This window comes from Chamaea fasciata, unplaced genomic scaffold (genome assembly GCF_029207755.1).
Source record: "Chamaea fasciata isolate MVZ Bird 193981 ecotype frontalis unplaced genomic scaffold, bChaFas1.0.hap1 SCAF_3, whole genome shotgun sequence".
Taxonomy (NCBI): domain Eukaryota; kingdom Metazoa; phylum Chordata; class Aves; order Passeriformes; family Sylviidae; genus Chamaea; species Chamaea fasciata.
In genome coordinates this window covers 12,320,819-12,337,160 of record NW_027094088.1, presented here as the reverse complement: position 1 = coordinate 12,337,160, position 16,342 = coordinate 12,320,819, and the positions used below count along the sequence as shown (strand labels likewise).

Genomic DNA, 16,342 nt, shown 5'->3' with positions numbered 1-16,342 from the left:
AATTACCAGCAACAATGCTACACATTTCTGGTGGTCAAGGCTTTTGGCAGTGCTGACAAGAATTCAGCTGGTTTTTTGCTCTGCTGTTGAGGTGCTGCTTTCATACAAACACCCTTCCCAACCCCAAAGGGTGCGTCTTTTCCCCAGGATTTATTTTTAATATAGGAACTTGTTGAAGAAAGGGGCAGCAATGCTCTGCAGTGTTTTCTGGTGTATCTGCATGAACAGCTGGGCTCAGTCTGGACATGAGTGAGGAGAACCTGCAACAGGACGTTTGAATGTGACTGGTTTTAGACAATAGTTTCAATAATGTGATTTAACACAGCAATGTGAAGTGCACAGACAACTAATTCTCTGTATTTGAAAATACAGCTTCTTCTTCTTCTTCTCCTATTCCCCATCTTAAGCTCTGTGCTGCAGCTCGACCTCAGTCAGTCCCTTCCTTTTGTATACTCTGGCCACTGATATTTTTTTAAACTCTCAACAGTACTTGCTTGATGGACTGTAAGCTCAACCTTTCAAAATACTTTTGTGCCCACCAAAAGTATCTTTCCACGTGCTGGAAACACAAATGAAATGGAGCACCATGGAGCAGCCATAACTGGTCTTTATTGCCAACTCCTCTTGGCTAGTTGGTGAGGAGGAACGGATGTTTCTCTCAAGCCTTTTTACATCCCTGTCCTGATTTTTCCAGTAGGAAATTGTGAGCACATGAGTTCAGCAGAGCCCCAGGGAATGGAATCTCCATGGGGACATATTAAGGACAATAATAATCCAATATTATTAATGATAATGAGAATGGACCCCACATAATTTAGCCCACAAGACTTCTGTAAAGGAATTACTCTTAGGTATTTAGCTTCCCAAGGATGGGGGAAAAGCATTATTTTGTGTAGAGAAAAAAACTCCTGATGCTTCAAAATCCTATAGGAAAGAGGAAATCACTGTAAGAAAACAGAGGAGACCTGGCCTTCCTCAGTGATCTGGTAGATGAGCAGAAACACATCAGCTTATAGAGAGGCAGAGATGTAGCTGCAGGTGGTCTGGCCCAAGGATTTTTAGTACCTACTGATGTGGCTCCCTGTGATGCTGCAAGGAGCTGGAAACTTTTGTGTTCAGGCAGGAGTGAGGTCAAGAAGCAAGAGTGAGCCCAGGACTCCACCAAGTTGCAGCATCAAAGCTGAACATCTGTAAATATGAGCTTGTATTTTGTATTGTAACCACCTCTGGAGGTGGTTACAATACAAAATATGAGCCTGTAAAGCTGGAAGAGATGCCACGCTCAGCTCTTTTGGCAAGGAACCGTAGTCATCTCCTTCAGGGATGGGGCCCTTTGGTCTTGGCCTTCAGAGAAGTTCTGGCAGGCACATGGTCTGAGCTGCTGCTGAAGTGGGAGACAAACAGCAGCATTACTGATATCCTTGTGTGCTGATGGAGAGCTGTCTTTGACCAGGGAATGCTGAAACAAGGCAGACCTGGCCAGAGCAAGTAAGATCTGATCTGCTTCCTCTGATTGGTGAGGGGTGAACTGTTGTGGGGGAAAAACAATAGGAAGGAGGCAGGTGAGTTTGCAGCAGGGCTTGTTCCCTCAGAAGAGCTGTAGCTCACATCCTCTTCACATCAGCAGCCAGGCGTGGCTGCCCCCAGCCAGGGCAGAGCATCTGCCCAGGCTTTCCCTGTTGCCAGCCAAGGGATGCTTTCCATGATGGGCAAATATGAGCAAGCAGGGTGAGACTGGTTCTGCTATGAGGTGAAAGTGTGATGGGTGGGAAGCACATGGGTTGCAAACCCCTGCCTGCCTCATTCACTGGGGGCCTGACCTCCAGAGAGTCTATGGCAGTCATGGAAAACCTGAGGCACCTCTGCCTTGAAGCAGGCTTAATTTTTTTCCTTGATCACACACTGGCCTTTCACTGGGTCTTGTGATAGCCAAGCTGTGCAATGTTGGATGACCCCGCCACTCAGCTGCCTCTCTTGTTGGAAGTGAAGGCTTTGCAGGAACTCTTCTTCAGAGTCCTTTCCCCAGAAAACTCTATCACTCTTTAAAAAATCTGTTTGAAAGGGCTCAGTGGGATAAAATGTTAAAAGAGGGGGAATGCTGAGCAGCTGCAGCTCTTGTTTTGGTTTAATGGCCTTAAGAAACCGAACTAAAGCGAAAAGGAGTTGTTTCCAGGAAAAGTTTTCCAAAGTCTCAACTTGATTTCCTTTCCAGGAAAGCTGTTCTTTGATAAAGATTATAAATAAAAAACCCAACAGTCTTATATTTTCTTCAATTAATTTTAATGCTATAAATTCAGAGGAGGAAGAGGATGCTTAAAAAGCAAATGTCTGTATTTTCTCATATAAATATATTGTTCTCAGGAAGGCACTTTCTTCTTTGATGAGGGTCTTTCTGTTGGAAAACCATTGCTTAGTTTGCCCTGACAGCCCAGGGACAGTAAAATTTGTCAGCATGGAGAAACTGAGTGGCCAGGCTAGAGCTGGATAATGTTGGTATTAAGAGGGCAGTTGTCTTTCTAACTTGGTCATGCCAAGCAATCCCCTCCCATTCTCCTGATTCTCCTTCAGACCTCCAAGGCAGCTGATGGCTTGTGGCACATTTCTTTTCCTAGATGTCACCTGGGTTTTTTTCCCCCGTCTCCTTGGACTACTAGGATGCTTGAACTCATTTCTGATTGTGGTATTGCAGATGTGGATGAGCTGGACTGCATTTTTCAGATCTGATTCAAAGACCACTGAAGGCAGGAACAATTTGCTGTCAGTGGTCTCTGGAGCAGGCACTGTGTATCTGCTAATTTTTATTCCAGGCAATTGCAGTTAAAAGGAGTGAATTAAACCCCCCACATTTTATTTTAAAAGTAAAGCGCTTAGCCAGGCCCACTGGCTGCTGAGCAGCCAAAACAAGGATCCTACTTAAGCCAGGGTTTTGCACCCTGGTGCAAAGTGTGCCTTCTTCAACCTGGCAACTCTCTGGCTGCTCCTGTCATGTGTCCTCTCCGTGCTATGGGATGCTGGTTCCCACTGCGTGACCCATGGATCCCACACCCTGGTTTGGAGCACTGTGGGGTTGTTACACAAGGAAATGTGCTACTTATGGGGTTGCTCAGAGGCTTTTTTTTCCTGCCTTTGGAAATCTTTAAATACCCTTGTAACTACAGGAAGCTCAAGGAGAAACACCAAATCCTCAGTCTGCACAGTCACAGACACCAGAGAGCTGCCAAGGGAGCAGGACCCAGAAGCAGTTTGTGAGTAAAAAATGTTTGTATAGGTACATACATTGAGTACAAATTCCCATTGGGAGGGCCAAGCTGCATGGGAGGAGATGCCAGGGAAAGTGTGTGAGATTTGGGTGGCTGTTTAATTTGGAATAATTACAGACTCGTTGCAACTGGACCTCTTATTTGACTTTCCTCGGGCTTCATCTAAAAGCTAACAGGATTTTCTTTTCCACCAACTTCCATGGGCTTTGGATCAGGATCTTTGTGTCTGCAGGGTTATCTCAGTTTCCTGGAACTCTTTCACTGTTTGAATTTGCTAAGTATATTTACTGCCAGGCTGCTTTCTTCTTTAACTCCCGCTGGCCAATTGCAAAAACTTTTTGTTCCTGGCAGCTGCTGGTACAGGAGCAGCGTTGCTCTCTCAGAATTGGCTGTGCATGTCCCTGGGTGTCCCCTTCTCTAGCTGGCCCCATGTAAATATTAAAACTTCACAAAATCTACTATGGACTTGCCCCTTGCAAATTATTTGGTGCAGTTAGAGAACGTTCAGAAGCATCAGGCAGCATTATTAATATTTTTCCTTTCCTTTTGAGCTTCAGACAGCCTTTCGTAAAGACATGGGCTCCCTAGAATAGATGTTTGCTCTGAGTTTATTCCCTGTTTATTTTTTTGGTCACATGAGGAGGGCAGAACATTCAACTGGCTGAATTAACAAATGTTAGCCTCATCAATACACTCAGTGAATAAATAAGCATGTGTAAATCAAATGTTCTAGTTGGCTATTATTAAATGAGGAAAATTTTCTAGCAAAAACTCTGGCTGTGGGTGTTCAGCACCTTCTGAAGAATAGAAGAATGTGGCCTGACATTTAAAAATAGAGGAACCTAAAGTGAGGGGGTAGTTTGGAGAGCAGAGGTTGGTGCAGGGATAGGTCTGAGCCACTGTGGAGCCTGTGTATCCTCCTCCTTGGATCCCCATCAGATGATGGAGAGCATCACTGGAAACACCAATCTTCCACCCAGCAGCACAGGTGCTGATGGTTGAGCAAGGCTTTGATGATCACAGGAGTGCCCTCAGGAATACCTACAGACTTAGGTATTGGAAAAAAGTCTGTGACTTTCTTTTCCACTTGAACAAGGGCAGGTTGACAAGTACCTGTTCTTGCTTTTTTAGGTATTGACGGAAATGTGACACTTATAGGAGAATGCATCTCATGCAGGAATCAAGACAGGTCTTTCAAATACAAATAGGAGTGGAGGCAGCAATGCAGACAAGCTTTACATTGTATTTCTCTTGAGTACACCGAGTCAAAATATAGTTTGCAGTATAAATATACATGTGTGTGTCTAACCAAGACAGCTGAGAAAAAGGCTGAGAAGTTTAACTCTTTGCCATCTGTTAAGGTTTAAGCATGTGCTGCTAAGTCAGAGAGACCCCAAAATGTGTTATTTGAAAGGATTCACTGCAGGGGCTTTTAAAAATAATCTTGGCACTTATGGCACATCTAAATGTTTGGATTTTACAACATATTGTTCTTTCTAAGCTATTCCCAGAGGTTAATTAGGCTGTATGAAGAGATTTACAAGAGTCTCTGCCCCTGGCAGTGGAAATAGGAAGCACTTCTGCTGGCTGGGAGGGATCCATGCTCATCTCCTGGGAGGAATGAGCATGCCAAAGGCCATTGTCCATGGGACAGCTCTGCTGTGTCAGAGCACTTCAAACTGGCTAGAGTCATGGTGACCTGATTCCCAGCTTTCCCATTCAACCTCCTTTGCTCCAGTTTTACTTTTAAGGCCCTTGTCAAATACTAAATAACACTGCCCCTTGCCAAGGTGACTACCAGCCAAAAATCCTCTTTTAATGTGAGCTGAAGGTTTTCCAGTGCTCAGGGCCATGCTGGGAAAGCAGAGCCCAAGTGTGCTAGGGATGTGCCTTCCCCTCCAGGGCAGGTTTTGTTTCAGCACACCTGAAAAACAAGGAAAGAGTGGCAAGGTGTCAGGCCAGACTGGAGTCACTGGTGTGTGAGGTGGTGCAGGAGTATCCAGAGAATCTAAAACATGAGGAGCAAATGAGCCAAGCACAGGGGTGACACAAGCAACCACCCTGGAGAGTGTCAATATGACTGTTGTACCATGGCAGAGGGACAACAGAGACACCTCTGGCAAACCTGAAACTGGACTTTGAATTCCTCCCACAACTTTCAGCTTCTCCCTGCACACTTGGAGGCCTTCCCAAAGTCCCAAACACTGTGTTTTCACATTCCAACATGAGCCTTCACATTGTGCTGCTGCAGCAAGGTTTGGGGCTTACTTTGACCCACATTCAGCAACAAGTTCAAGCCCCTCACCTGGCCAAAATGTCAGCCTGGCACCCGCATGTAACTGTATATATACTCGAGAGGAGTTGTTGGTTTGGTTGTTTGGGGTTTTTTTTTTTTTTTTTTTTTTTTTTTTTTTTTTTTTTCTGTTTTTTGGTTTTTTTTTTTTTTTTTTTTTGGTTGTTTTTTTTTTTGTTTTTTTTTTTTCTTTTTTTAACTTGCTAATATGAAAATTCCTTTTATGCTCAGACAGGATTCTGAGTACAAAGTGTTGTGTGCAGCCAGAGAGCACAGCATGTTCTTGGACAGCAATGTGCAGGTACATGACACTACTCTAAGGAGACTAATTCAGAGGTAGGATTTACCTTGGCATTATTCAGTGCCACCTCACACACAAATTTAACCCCAAGCCTGACGTTTTCAGCTACATTTTTTGGGAGATAAACTGCTTAAAAAACTACAATTTAAAAACAATTTCTCCTTTTGTTTCTTTTCTTCTTTTTTCTTCCTTTTCTCCTGCTTCACAGGTAAATAACCATCCTTAAGTGTGTTTGTTTTAGAGACCTGATACATTTAAACGCTGATATGGCAGATCCCAGGGAATTTAAAGAAAGTTTTTCTTCTGCAGAGACAGAGAGGGGCTGTTGGCCCTTTGCAAAGTCCTCTTTGCAAGAATGGGTGTGTGTTGGATGCCTGTACCCAGCAAGAGAAATTCACTCTAAGATTCATATGGAGCAGAGGGGGCTTGAAGTGACATAGAAATAAAGATGTTTAACAAAATGCAGGTGGAGGGCTTGGCTGCCTTTTGCTGGTGCACAGGAGCAGGGGAATGAACAGTGGGGTGAGAGCTATGTAAGCCTAGATGGTGTTGAGCTCAGAGAGTGAGGGTTTCTTTCCCCCACATCAGATCAGAGGGATGGCTTCCCATCTCCCCTCCCACTGCTGTCTCACAGATCAGTGTCACGTTCCATGGGTGTCCCTTTGGTGTCTGTAGGCTGGAGAAACATTCAAGCAGGATAAAGGGAAAAAATTACAGGTTAATTCTTTTTTTTACCCACATAAAATTTGGAGTGATGAAGGGAGAAGAAAATTCCATATTCTATTAAGGGGTTCTTCTCCTCCAGAAAAATATGCCACTTAGAGAGTGCATCTTTTTCATGGAGCAGAAGAAAAATCCCTTCATGGCTCTTGTGCCTGTATTTTGCAGTCCCTCCAAGTGCATCCAAACCTCTGACTCTGGATGTGGCTCTCACTTTTTCCCTATTGGCTCCTGGCTTCAGCAAGGGGAGAAAAGACATCTCACAGGTTTCACTTGGAGATGTGTGGGCAATAGGCAGAGGAGACTTGGGAACATGGGAGAGCCTCAGCCAGGGAAGCCTGTCCTCAGCTGAGGTATGTTTCTTCTAAGCCAGAGGCACTTTGTGGCTTTTTATTGAATGCTGAAAGTGCACTGTTGTCCTCTACTCATGCCCTGTAGCCCTAGCATCCCCAGAAAAACTTAAATTCTCTATATAGGGCCATGCCCTGGGATTTCTCAAAGCTGGGAGCTGTGCTTGTTCCTGACTTGTTAGGAGAGCCTTCCTGGGCCATTTTCAGTTGGATTAGTTTCCAGATGTTGATTTAGACAATGAGCATAAACCCTGCTAAGATCATCCATGGGACATGGGAAGAGTTCCCTTGACAGAGCCAGTGATTGCCCCATCCCAGTCTGCTGGCAGTGGAGCAAGACAGGCTGCACATCCCTGAATTGCTTCAACCCTTCTCAGCTGATTTTCCAAATTCTAATGAAGTTTCTTGCTAACCTCCTGAGTCACATAAATTTGCGTCCAGCCAAACTTTCAAGAGAAACATGAATTTTTCTGGACTTAAAGCCAGTTTGGGGATGGGAAGAGGAGGAGTCTCCTCCATCCAATAAGGATGGAGAGGGTCTGGAGGGAAGAGATCCCAGGTGTTTTTTCCTTGCCCAGATGGAAATGTCCTTTCTTCCAAGCTGTGCATAGCCTGGTCCTTCAGCCTGGGCACAGGGACCAGGGACACCACACTGCACAGGGAAGGATTAGGTAATTTCCTTCCCTTCTCCTCTGGAAGGTGTTTTGATTAGCATAACCTTTGTGTTCCCAAATTAGCTTGCTTTGCCCTCAGGCTTTTCCTGTTACAAGCCTGCCCTGGCACAGGGATACAGTTTTCCACTGCAGCACCACAGCTCACATCTGGACAGATCCAGCCTCACTCAGTCCACCAGTTGTCCTTTCTGAGTAACCTTAGGCTGATACTGAGGCTACAGAGACCTGGTCCTACAGCCCTGCAGGTCACCAGTGCATGGAAAACCCCAAACAGCCCAAAATGGTTTTGTGAGGTTTGGGGGGACTGTGGTATGTGCCGGATGGAGACCAGCAGCAGACAGGACACGGATGCATCCTGCTCCCTGTCATGGTGGCAGAGGGAATGTTAACTTATGGTACAGGCTGAGGTGCACATCCCTGTAGGAATTCTGGAAACTTTAGATTTTGGGATTTTGGTATATAGTGGTATGTGTGAAGCAATGTGGAGGATTTGGGGTGTTGTCTAGGTTCTTCTTCTTTGTCCTTCTTCTTCATAGGTTTCGGTGGTTTTCTAATTGGGTAAAAGGAGTCCACATTGCAGGCCTTGGGTGGTCATTATTGGGTCAGAAATATAGATAGTGTAGGTGTCACCTTGTTATTGGGTGATTAGTGCTTGGAAAGAATTAGAGGCACTCCATTTTGCACCGTGTTAACTAGAGGTACTGCAGAACTCATGGCTTGTGAGACTGTAATATATATAAGAATTAATAAACATCCAAGTGCAAATGTGAACTTTGTCTCTCATGCTATTAATCCTGACCTTGGCAGAAAAAGAAGCCAAAACTGCTACACATCCCTGGTACCTCAAGCCATCCTAAATGGGTCTGAGCCTGTCCAGCATATCCTCTGCCAGTCACTCACCTGTTCCTGCTTTCCTCCTGCCAGGAGCTGTTCTCAGCTGGAACAATGCAAAGATCTGGGAAAGAATTAACAGGAGAATCCAAAATATTTTCCAAGTGCCAACAAGACAGACACACAGAGAAAATAATCAGGAGCCCCTGATTTAATGGCTCTTGAGTGCCATGGAGAGCAGGAGCTGCTTGCATGAAGCTAATGGTTGTAAGATCTCTTTGGTGTCAAGCTTCATCCACAGAAGATACATCTGGGGGTCCGAAATCAGATGGTTTTAATGCTCCTTCATTGCTGACTGAGCCACAGGGGGTGGTGCAGCTTCACAACCCTCCCTCTGTGGAGATGAAGCTGTTTAAGTAAAATCTCCCAGAGAACAGGTTTAAGTTCTGCTTAAAACATCTCCAGTGAGATGAAGAACATGGATATTTGACCTTGTCCCATTACAAACCACATTTGTCATCATGCCTTGAGATGGCCCAGAGCAATATTCCACCAATTTCAGATGGGCTTCCACCTGAATGGGAGCTCAGTTATGGCCAAAAGGGCAGAAGGAAGGATGCCATGATGAGGCCAGTGGGCAATATGGGAAGTAGATGGGGAGGAAAGAAAGAGGCTCCCTTCTCAAACCCTTCATCAGCTGATTTAACTCCAAGCTCCTTACCAACCTACTTCTCTAACTTTGACTGTCAGTGGACCCAAAGATGAACTCATTGAACTTCTGGCTTCTGGTGACTGTCTGACTTGCACTTCTCCTGCCAGCATTTAGGGCACTTCACAGAGCAGAGCTGTTAGGACAGGGAAACAGCAGAACAGAGATCTAAGGTGTGAACACCAGGAGTGCTCCTGGAAAAGTGTTGTTTTACAAACTCCCATGGCAAAGCCCAGCTGCTGAGACACAGGGATTTAGTGTCTGCTGGGAACTGGGCTGTCCCACTGGGCTCTGGCTGCTAGCCCACTGACGTGGGGTCATCCTGCAAATCCTGATTCATATTTCATATTCCAGGGGTATTTTCCAATCCCATGTGGAGTTAGGTGGAAAAACAAGGAGGTCGTGCAGGAGGTACTACCTACTCCAGAAGCAAATGCACAGTGCATTTTCTAAGCCAGGCTTCGGCTGTGCCATTGCAGAAACATGGGTGAGAAGGGATCCAGAAGCTCTAGCCACCGTGTCCCTCCACTTTTTTCTGCTGCAGCATCCACCTCTAATTTCCATCCCTGGAGCAGAGCTGCTGCTTATTAAACCCAGACCAGCAATGGCTTGGCAAAGCATGCAGGCTGGGAGGAACCACCAGGGAGCCAAGGGGAGGCCAGACAGACTGATTCCTTCTCTTATGAAAAAGGAGAGGCTGCTTCCAGAGTATTCAAAAGGATTGAGTGTGAATGTGATGCTGCTTGGAGGATCAGCCTGGCCAGGAGACAACGCAGCATCATGTCCACAGAGCAGGCAGCAGCCAAGTCTGGAGCAAGGGGCTACTCCGCTCTTGTTCTTACCAGCTTTTTGGTGCATTTCTGCAGCAGGAAGTATTCTGTGGTGGGAGTGAGGGGAGGCAAGCACCTCTACTCCTCCACGAGGGCACCACCAAAACCAGGCAGAGCTCCCTGCTCTCCTGTAAGAAAGCAGGAGCTATACCTGTCCATGTGCTCAGCCACAGCCTGGATGTGGATCTCATGGGGATGGCACAAAGCACCTGGTCACAGTCCTGGGTGGCTCCCCAGGCAGGAGTTCATGGTTAGCTCTGCACAAGTGAGCCTGGAGCTTCAGAAGAAGCTGGGCTGCAGGAGACCTCAGGGAGTCCTGCAGACATTGTGGCAGTGTTTGTTTGATGACTGCTGTGCAGAGCTAAAAATACCCCAGCTATGGCTAGGAGTTCAGGATAACTAATACACCCAGTGGAAAGATTCGGAACTGTTCCACGGCTAAACAACAGCTTCTTCACCAACAGCCAAAGACTTGTGGATACAAAAATAACTACAAATTGAAAAACTTGAGCTGGAGCAAGCGATTTTCAAACTGAACCCAAAAAAAACTTTCTAGTAGTGAAGATGACTGTGGAAAAGTGTCAGCACTTTGGTTGTTTTAACAACAGGGTACAGAGACCTCTGGATTTAGGCTGAATTCTGCCTCTGGACAGGAGTTGGGAGAATTTAAGGAGAATTTAGTATTCAAGGAGAATGCCTTCATTATGAAGGTGAAATCAAATTACACTAATAATATGTTACCCCAGTGGTCTGGATGAACAGCCAACGTGCAGAGGGAAACACCATGATGGGAGATATCCACCTGATGTCTTATAAAGTGAGGGGAGAGATCCAAGAATAGACCACCAGTGACTGTGAGTGCTGGGAAGAGCACTGTGGAATGAGACAGCTGCCAGCCACACAGGGGTTGGAGAACAGAGGGCAAGCAAGGATTTCAGACATCTGTCTACAGACTCCAAACACAGCTGGGGAAGAAGCAGAGGGAGTGGTCCCCTGAGCACATCTGTGCCATGTGAGCACATCTGTGCCTGTCTCAGGCTCACATCTCAGCTCTATCTGCCTGGGGTTTCACCCCACACTGTGCATTTCCCCATTGCTCTGCCCTCATTATTGTTCCATGCTGAAGCAGATACTCAGTTGTTCCTTTGACTGGAGGTGGTGAGAGTGAGCCCAGCTCCCCATGGACCAGGTGCTTGGCTGGGGCTGTGCATGCCAGTCCCTGCCCCAGTGGAGTATTCAGTGCCTTGCTAAGAGAGCTTGAGAGAGCCCAGCCTTGGGTCTCTCACACCCAGCAGGCATGAGACAGCACCCATGGTCTCCCAGGACGCTCATGGCAAGGCAGGGGGCTGGAAGGGGTGCCTGGCTACATGCTCCACCACAGACGTAGCCGGGGAAATGGGGACTCACAGGGCTTGGGACATTGGTCCTGTTCTGTCCCTGCATTCCTGCACCCAAGTCCTTTGGTCTGGAGAAGGTCTTTGGTGAGTCTAATGAGCTGAGGACCCCAGGTGGACTGAGGTAGTGATGAATCCCAAACCTTTATTCCTTTGCCTGGAGGTGTCATGGCCATCATGGGTTTTCCCAACCCAGGTCTTGCTTGAAGTGAGGAGCTCTGCCCTGCCCCAAAAGAAAACCCAAAAGAGCCTCTATGTCCTAATGAGTGCTGAGAAGTTTTGTGCCCATTTCAGGTCCCCTTGCAGAAGCTGTGTTATCATAACTAGCTGAAATGTTTCCCCATTCGCATATTTTTCCTCTTCTGCCACCACTTCACCTCTCATGAAACAGTCACTTATTCTCCCCTTGCCCTTGTGTTGAGATGTACCAGGCTGCGGGCAGGACCTGCTGCCCTCCCCAGCCTGGCCTCAATAGCACAGCTTGTTCTCCATGCAGGGGGTGACAATCCAGTGGCAGCTGATGTAAATCCCAGGAACAGCACTGAGAGCAGCCCCAGTCACCACCCCCTGAGAAGATCTGGCTGCTGAAATACAATAATGTTGATGTGCCAAGCCAGGAAGGTCCCAACAGCCTGTGCTGTGATGGTGAATTATCACACCCTCACAGACACTTTTTTAAATAGATTTCTTTCTTACTCCACAGTCAGCGCAGAAGCTTGGTTGTACACCACAATGTGGCCAAGGAGAATGCAGAGTAGAGAAAGAGATGACCCTGAGCTTGGCTGAAGGTGTGGAGGCATGGGAGACATATTTCCACACAAGACCAGACCTTTTGTCTGTTTTGGGATAAAAAGTGTAGCCAGTGCCACCTGTGTGTTAGAGAGTCGGCACCAAACCTCTGCTCTCTCAGACCAACATTTTTTGCCAATCTTCACTCTCCCACTTGGTTGGGTGTCAGGGTGTTGGTCGGTTTTGGACATAGGTTCCTGGGAAGATGGAGCTGAGATGGTTCTTACATTTTTATTACAGGCTGGCAGGATGTAGCATCTCCTGAAGATGCTCAGGTCTTCTCCAATGGTTCAACCTAGTGGTTGGTTCTGATGTGAAGGGAGTCCCTTCTGACCCACTTTCAGATAGAAAACTCCCTCTGGTGTGAACAGGCACTTGATTGATAAGTCTTGACATGGGAGGTCACAACCAGGCCAGGAGAAACACAAAAGGCATATGCCAAGAGGACAGCCACCATCCTGGATGGCACTGGCCATCGTGGACATGGCTTTCTCCCTGTCCTGGGACCTGCAAGCTGGTGGGTTATGGGTCAGTCCCAGCGCTGTTTAACCACACAACGTTTGCAAACCCTGAAAAAAGGTTCCCGCTGGGGCTAGGCATCTTTGGGGTCCAATTTGCTCCCTGGTACTCACACCCAACCCTTGAGGAGAGTCCCCAGTATGGAGTAGCACCTCTACCGCTGGCTGGGAGCACCCTGGCTCCCCCACCCACCCTCTCCCCGCTGTGCCCCAGGAATGACTCCGACACCCCGGGCAAGGCCAGTGGGCAGCCACGGCCGGTGCACACCGATCCCCGGCAGCTCAGCCCGGGGGCAAAGCCCCGCGGGGCTCCCCCAGCCCCAGGCGCCGCTGCAGCCCGGGCGGTGCGGCGGGACGTCGGAGGGAGAGTGGGGCAGCCCCGTTCCCCCGCGGGAAGGGCCCGACCGCCGCCCCGCCCGGCCCGGCGCGCTCAGTAGGCCCCGCGGCGCGGCACGGAGCGGCGGGCGGGACGCCACGGGGCGGGGCAGGACGCGGCGGCCGAGCCCGGCGAGACCGCCGCGGAAAGTGCCACGACTCCACACGGCAGCGGCGGCGAGGAGGGACCGCGACCCGGCACGGGTGGGTAGAGGCGGCGGCAGCCCTTCCTTCCCCCTGCCCTTCCCCAGCCAGTGCTTCCGCGATTCCCCTGCGCCCGCCTCGCGCTGCGAGCGGTAGCCCCGGCCCCGGCGCGCTCGGAGCGGGCTGGGACCCCCGAGGCGCGGCTCCGGCGCGGAGCCGTTTCCCGCGGGGAGCGACAGGGAGCAGGGGGGGTCCCGGCCCGCGGTCCGGTCTGTGCGGCGGGGCCGGGCGGATGAATGGCCCTGAGTGAGCGCGGAATGGCGGCGTGTGCAGGCAGGGCGAGGTCCGGGCCCCGCGCTGCCCCCAGCCCCGAGCGCCGCCGTCTTGCCCCACCGCCTGCCGCATGACAATTATTAATCTGATTAACCACGTTTACAGAAGATCCCGGCGCTCGGGTTGCTGTCCCTTGTCCGTTTTCTTTTCCTTGACTCAGCCCCCCCGTCAAAACTCTGCTGGCACCCGGAGACCCCCGGCAGCGCAGAGCTTTTAGACAGAGGCATCGACCCCATAAGCGGAGACCCCCGCCCGCCGTGGGGTCTCTGCAGCCGGGTTATGGACAGTCTTCCCCGCGGGTCTGCCTTGCTCCTCGCCCTGCCAGGGAAGCGGTCCAGCGGAAGAGCGTGTGCTGCACACGTGGCTGAGTGGGATGGAGAAGTATCCCCGCTTGGAATGCCAGCTCTCACCTTCCTCGAAGCCCCAAATTAGCGGGAAGTTCCTGGAAGGAGTTGGGGCTACCTGGGATGTGAGCCGGCAGTGAAATGCCTCTTCAGGCCAAGGAGGGGAGAGAAAATTGCTAACAGCCGCTGCAGCTGTGTTGTGGTGCTGTTACACTCTTCTCCTATATATACATGTATTTTCTGCCTGTTTTCTTACTCCTGGGCGCAAGAAGGGAGCTGGCAGCACTGCTGGCAAGCACAAGCCAGCTGGCTGCTGCTGCCAAAGCTAATGGAGCACTGAGACACATTCAGTTAAGTCGAGCTCTAACTGATGATTATGGGCTGATCTGGAGTTGCTGCGTGGAGTAGCACATGCTGCTCGGAGGCTGGAAGTGCAGTTACACAGAAAAGGTATTTAAACAGAGGCTGCTGGTGACATGGGCAGGATCTGCTCATGGCATGCAGGCTTTTCTTTGTTTTTAAATTTTGTCTCTCTCTTGCAACAGGGCGGAGAACAAAACTCCAGGAGAAGTGATTGTTTTTTATCTGCTGCCAGTGCTGTTGCTTTCTCCTGCTGCTGAGCTGTCCTACTGTTCACATGATCAGGCCTCGCAGTTCCCTTGTCCTTGCCCTTTACTTCCTTTTTTTAAGCAGCTGGGATATGTAGAGGAAGGGGTGCTGCAGGTACTTCATAGGCATTGCTGTGGGTTATGCAGAGCCCGTCGGTGTGAACCCGGTTCTCTCTCTGCCCTCTGGCTCCTCATCACCTCTCCTGCATTGCTCTAAACTGAGATGCCACCTTGACACCATGGCAAAGTGGAAGCCTTGGCTTGCAGGGGGGCAGTGTCCTGTTTGCAAAGAGCATCTTTTCCTATCTGCAGTGCCTGCTGACACCAGGAGGAGATAACATGTATTTTCCCTTGGCTGTGGAAAGAAAGAAGGTTTCTGTAGTTACTGCACAACCTGACTCTTCCATTGCTCCTGCCCACCTGTTGTGTAGCCTGAGTGATTTAAACCAGGGTTGGTGGAGGGCTGGGTCTTGATGCTGAATTCCCATGGATTTCATGTATGATCACAGAGGGGAGGACAGACTGAACAGGTGGCACGGTTCCAGCCTGGGTTCTGACACAGCTGTCAGTGACAAATGTGACCACAAGACACTGAACATGACTCCTGTGCTGTCATGTCACATGTCTGTGGGTTGGTTCATCCTGGAAATTGTTTAGTGCTGAAAAACCTGCAAGGCTGAGTGCTTTTCTGGTTCTGCTTCCTTAGGGTGACTTTAGGTCAAACAGAGGTGGCTGCTTGTGCAGGGCAGTGAGGGAGGTCAGGTCTCTTGGGCTGTTACCTGGGATTTTGGAAAGCTTGATGGATAACAAGTAAAAGCCACAGGAGTGGAAGAGTTAGAGCACAGCATTTAAGCCAGCTCCTTTATGTGAGAAGGCTGAGTGAAACACCAGTTGTCCATCTTATTCCTGTTCTGAAGGTGGGGAAAAGCTTTACCTGGACAAGCTGTTTTGGGGAAGGAGTTTGTGTATGGAGATATTACATGATTTCTGCTGTTTTGGCTGGGAGAGGAGTGGATGATGCTCCAGAAACTTTGTGGAAGTAAATGTGCTCAGTGTTGGATGTAAACTTGATTTTTTGAGCATGGGCTCTGATAACTGCTGGTGTCCACCTAACTCTTGGGCGCAAAACTCTCTCCCGAGCAAATGGAAAAATGCCATCATAGGATTGACATCTCATGGAGGACCAGAAGCTACAGGAGGAGGATCCTGAAGTTTTTGAGCCTCTTCAATATGTGGCTGTCAAGCTGAACATGTGAGACTACCTTTTGTGCCCTATTTTGCCACATCCTGTCTAAGACAGTCCAAGTGGGAAGAATGGAGGGCCTTCCTGCCAAAGGGCACGTATGCTTGCGAGGGGGATGGTGTTTTGCTGTGCAAATCCAGGAGCAAACTTCCAGCCCTTGGTAGGGCTAAAGTGGCAAGGTCAGGAAATGTCAAAGCAGAGCTTCTCTCCTGAGTGCTCACAGTGTGGCATAAATGCTTCTGGCATCTCTGCACCAGGAAGTTCCCACAGAAAGACTTCTCCTTATCCCCCAAATGCCAAGGCCAGCCTGGCTTGATTTAAGTCTGTGTGGTTGTCTCTGCACTGTTGGAGAGATGGGCTCTTCCCTGGACAAGTTGGGCTGGTTGTGCCAAGTCCCAACCACAGGAGGAACCCTACAGGTAGAACTCGCTCCTCAGAGTGAGCACCCGGGCTGCAGGGCACAAGCGTTGGGACAGGACCAAGGTTTGCCATGAGAGTGCTGCTGGCAGTGATTGCTTCCTGGCTGCCACCTCTCACTCCTTCCTGTGGATTTTCTGCCAGCACATCTGTCCTTGGGAACAATGTGGGGTTCCTCTGGTCGAGCTTGGATGGCCTCTCTGAGCATC

General features: G+C 49.0%; 1 protein-coding gene across 4 annotated transcripts in view; it reads left to right on the top strand.

Annotated features, from left to right (window-relative positions):
• The window catches only part of RRBP1 (ribosome binding protein 1), a 52,321-nt gene that overhangs the window by 15,895 nt on the left and 20,084 nt on the right, over window positions 1-16,342 (top strand). For 3 of the 4 annotated variants that reach the window (XM_066178036.1, XM_066178034.1, XM_066178037.1), the window contains exon 1: window positions 13,124-13,248. The exons of the other annotated variant lie outside the window; for it this stretch is intronic. The gene's annotated coding sequence lies outside the window, so the exon portion shown is untranslated. Of the gene's footprint in view, window positions 1-13,123; window positions 13,249-16,342 lie in introns of those variants that run through there. 4 annotated transcript variants of the gene reach the window in all.